This window comes from Hyla sarda, chromosome 8 (assembly GCF_029499605.1).
Source record: "Hyla sarda isolate aHylSar1 chromosome 8, aHylSar1.hap1, whole genome shotgun sequence".
Taxonomy (NCBI): domain Eukaryota; kingdom Metazoa; phylum Chordata; class Amphibia; order Anura; family Hylidae; genus Hyla; species Hyla sarda.
Genome location: NC_079196.1, coordinates 59,039,120 through 59,044,049, shown reverse-complemented (window position 1 = coordinate 59,044,049; position 4,930 = coordinate 59,039,120). Strand labels below are relative to the sequence as shown.

General features: G+C 34.9%; 1 protein-coding gene across 2 annotated transcripts in view; it reads right to left on the bottom strand.

The window, feature by feature from the left end:
* The window catches only part of HOXD3 (homeobox D3), a 45,622-nt gene extending 45,238 nt beyond the window's left edge, over window positions 1-384 (bottom strand). For both annotated transcript variants that reach the window (XM_056533199.1, XM_056533203.1), the window contains exon 1: window positions 187-384. The gene's annotated coding sequence lies outside the window, so the exon portion shown is untranslated. The remainder of the gene's footprint in view (window positions 1-186) is intronic.
* Between the last annotated feature and the right edge of the window lie 4,546 nt (window positions 385-4,930).

Here is a 4,930-nt window from a genome sequence, read left to right as displayed (position 1 = left end):
ATTGTATCGATTACTATACCCATCTCTGCCTGTTTGGTGAGCTGTGATCTACATAACATACAGAAGCCTTGCACATTACTGCAGACACCTATTATGTGAATGTTATATTGTGGCTAGAGAGAAAACAATAATGGGGTGTTGTACAGATGGAAGAAATGTATCTAATAAATAGCATACTGTACTTACCCTTGCTGAGCACATGCAGGCAGGCAGGGAAGGGGATGGAGCTGTAATCCATGTGGCATTTTAGTGGTTACCAGACTAGAATCTAGTTGTGAAAGCTTTTCCAGATTCCTTCTCTATTGCACCAGTAGAGAAACTTCTTCAGTGGGAAGGAGCATCAGACTGATCATTCACTGGTGCTGGTGACTCTGGGAAGGGATCAGCAGCATAAAACAAACCACAACAGGAAGCAGGAGATAAAATAAAGGGGGGGGGGGCTGCTCAGAATCATACAGAATACTACATGCACCTCATCTGAGACAAAGGTTACAAAAAGAAGGTTTGAGACTCTCTAAAGGCAGAAGGCAGCAAAAATCATCGAGGGAACCCAGGCAAAAGGCCATGAAGAATCTCACAGGCTCCATGTGACCAGCAGCAGCCAATGGGGGAGCCAGGGAGGTCATAACAAGGGCTATTACCAAGTTGTAAATTTTCTTCAAACAAAAAAAGGAATTTACTGCAATTCCTTGCGGATTTTTGGACATATTGCCAGCCAGCGCCATTTTTCTTGGCTCTTGTATAAGCCAGTGTTATAGCCTTTTCCCCAGATTCATAGAAATGGGGCGAAATCCCTAACACAGAAAGCTGCAATAATCATTTAACAAGCGCATAAACACTTTTCATATTTACAGGCTGTGATCTTAAGAAGTTGCTGTTTGTGGTTTATTATTATTATTATTATTATTATTATTCTATTTTATGTATTAATTTCTTATCCCATTACAAGGTCCTTATAAGCTGAACTTTATGCAGTTAATGGCATTAAACAGCAAGTAAAAGGAAATAAAAAGAAATAATAAATAAAGAGAAAAATTAAACCTCTATACGTGGCATGTTACATTGTATTGGACGTATATATTTGTTCAGGGCTCAAACACTGTTCACGATACTTTTTGTGTGAGACGTAAACAACATGACCTTCCAATGATCTTCCTCCCCAAAACACAAATTTCAGCGAATAATCCATTTCTTTGAGGTTATACTGATATATTTAGGTTTAATAGTTATCCCTAAATGTGAAAAACGCTTAGTGTCATATATTGTGGGAAACAAAACAAATAAATAAATAAACAAATAAATAAATAAATAAATCTGTGCCTTCTTGTGGTGGCGGCGATGTCGGCCATTTTGGAACCTGTCAGTGTTTTGAGTTTGAATTTGGTTTGAATATAAAATAAAGAATTAAAATAAACAAATAAAATACATACATACATACATGATTTTTTTTTATTTTTAGCTTTATTTTTTAATTTATTTACGCCTGCAAAATAGTGATCAACAGCTGCAGAAATATAGTTGTAGGTGATGTGTTTTTGTTTATTAATATTATAAATTTAGGGTATAGTCACACCTACAGGTTCTGCTGCAGATTTTATGCTGTGTTCAACTATGTTCTTTGTATTGATTAACAACATCAGATCTTCAGCAGATCCTTTATGTGTGTACCTGGGTGTACAGTACTGGTATACTGCCTTATGCACTTTAGTCTTATCTAGTCACGGGTGATATGTCTAAATGTATGGAACAAATACAGACTATTTTATTCATTTTTTTATCATTACATAAACAAAATAGATGTGTGTCTATTTCATTGCCTTGCATTATGTGCTCTTTGTACCCTTTCTGTATTATACACTTAATAAAACGTTTTTTGAATTCGAAAATAGATGTGTGTACCTACACAAATGTCACTTTCTGAATATATGCATTTTAATAACGTGTGTGTATGTATGTGTGTGTGTTTGTGTGTGTGTGTGCATGTATGTATGTGTGTGTTTGTGTGTGTATGTATGTGTGTGTGTTTGTGTGTGTATGTATGTATTTGTGTGTATGTATGTGTGTGTGTGTTTGTGTGTGTATGTATTTGTGTGTGTTTGTGTGTGTATGAATGTATGTATGTATGTATGTGTGTGTGTTTGTGTGTGTATGTATTTGTGTGTGTTTGTGTGTGTATGTATGTATGTGTGTGTGTTTTTTTTGTGTGTGTGTTTGTGTGTGTATGTATGTATGTATGTATGTGTGTGTGTTTGTGTGTATGTATGTATGTATGTGTGTGTGTTTTTTTTATGTATGTATGTATGCATGTGTGTGTGTTTTGTGTGTGTGTGTGTGTGTGTGTGTGTTTGAAACAACATGTAAAATTGTAGTGTAGTAATAGTGAGGACCAGAACTAGAGTAAAGCTAGAAAAATGACTCAAATAGAAATAGAGCAAGATGCAAATATAGACGCAGCAGTTGTTTAGAGCAGTGTTTCCCAACCAGGGTACCTCCAGGTGTTGCAAAACTACAACTCCCAGCATGCCCGGACAGCCAAAGGCTGTCCGGGCATGCTGGGAGTTGTAGTTTTGCAACACCTGGAGGCACCCTGGTTAGGAAACATTGGTTTAGAGCAATGCCACAATGTATTCTGCAGTACCCCTCGCATGTGTCATGGTCTCAGTAGTAACATTTTACCAAACTAAAAATAAAGATTCCATGAATGAGTCTTGTGAATTTTCCTTCAAGAGGCCTCAGTGTGGGAAAGCCAGAAGAAGAGCTGTGTTCATGCCAGGCACATAAATAGAGCATTCACACCCTGGCTCCCAGTTTATTGCTTGGATGTAATGGGGAGCAGCACAGAGACCATATATTCACACACTCTTGCTAGAAAAGTTTATTTCCTTTATTTCTGAGACATTGATATAGGATCAACAGTTCAATCGATGATCAGAAAAATAGATCCCAAGTCTAAACAATAGGACAGTATTTAAAATGTCACTTCTACTGGGCATAATTCCTGTTCACTTATTTGTAGTAGTATAATTTATTTTTTTAATTTGCGTGTATGGTGTGTATATACTGTATAGGACCAGCAGACAAGATAGGGAGAGGAGATGTGTATTTTGGGGGGGGAAAAAAGGTTTAAGTCTTAAGTCAATGGAAGTTTATTTTGTTTTTATTTTATTTTGTATACGGATCTTCCTTCATATTTTATATTACTACACTACAAAGGCCAAAGCCTGTCTACCTCAGCCCCCTATAAGATATACATAAATATTTTGTATATGTGAATGAATAGAGAGAACATATAAAAATACATATATAACGCAGGATCATGAGAAAGCATGGAAATAGAGATGATAGATAGATAGATAGATGGATTAGATAGATATAGATAGATATATAGATAGATAGATAGATATGAGATAAATAGATAAATATGAGATAGATAGAAAGATAGATAGATATGAGATAAATAGATATGAGATAGATAGATATTAGATAGATAGAAAGATAGATAGATATGAGATAGATAGATATGAGATAGATAGATATGAGATAGATATGAGATAGATAGAAAGATAGATAGATATGAGATAGATAGATTGATTAGATAGATAGATAGATATGAGATAGATAGATAAATAAGAGATAGATAGAAAGAAAGATAGATAGATTTGAGATAGATATATATGAGATAGATAGATAGAAAGATAGATAGATATGAGATAGATAGATATGAGATAGATAGATATGAGATAGATAGATAGATAGATAGATTTGAGATACATAGAAAGATAGATAGATAGATAGATAGATATGAGATAGATAGAAAGATAGATAGATATGAGATAGATAGATAGATATGAGATAGATAGATAGATAGATAGAAAGATGGATGGATGGATGAATGGATAGATAGATAGATAGATAGATTGATAGAAAGATGGATGGATAGATAGATAGATAGATCCATGGATGGATGGATGGATAGATAGATAGATAATAAATATAGGATATATAGTTAATAGAAAATAAATAGAAAATAGATAGATAATATATTAAACAATGCAAAAAAAAAAAAAAAAGCTAAAACCTTTTGCACATAACCAATACAAATGAATGATTTTGTTTGCACTATCAGTATTTAGCTGTGCTGTGTTTTGTATTTTTTGTCTATGATAAATTGTAAAGTTTCACCCACTTTGCTCATGCAAAAAAATAAAAAACAACTTTTCAGGAAAACGATGGTAAAACTGATTCCATCGTTAGCTATAGGTTTTGTGTCTGGTTGCATCAGTATTACCCTGGACGTCTTGACTGCGCCGGACAGAAAAACGTTGCATGCAGCGTTTTTCTATCCGGCTTTATAAACGCTGGGCAGTTGTACACGACACCGCTGGCCAAAACTGCATGAACCCGGCCAATGTGCATCTATATACAGATATTTGACGTCATAGGACAGCTGATGGATCATTTGTGGACTACAAATGGAAATGCCTCAAAAACACACGGGTGCATCTCTTTCCCCACTGAGGTGTTTGCATTAAGGCCTAGACAAAGGCGATCAAGGAAAGGGAAAAAAAAATGCGTGTCTTTGTTTTATAATTTTGTATAAAATTTAATTTGTATGAAAATTTTTATAAACATCATTTATACCACTATCATGATTATTCGCCGTTGCAACAATCTAAAAAAATATATACAAATAATCTCAGTTCGTAGTCGATGCTGAATATTTTAACAAATTTACTAAAATCATTTAAAGAGTGCACATGATTCTGATTGGTAAAAGTGTCTATATCTTTAAATATAAATATAGGTCAGTGGTCTCCAACCTGCGGACCTCCAGATGTTGCAAAACTACAACTCCCAGCATGCCCGGACAGCCGTTGGCTGTCCGGGCATGCTGGGAGTTGTAGTTTTGCAACATCTGGAGGTCCGCAGG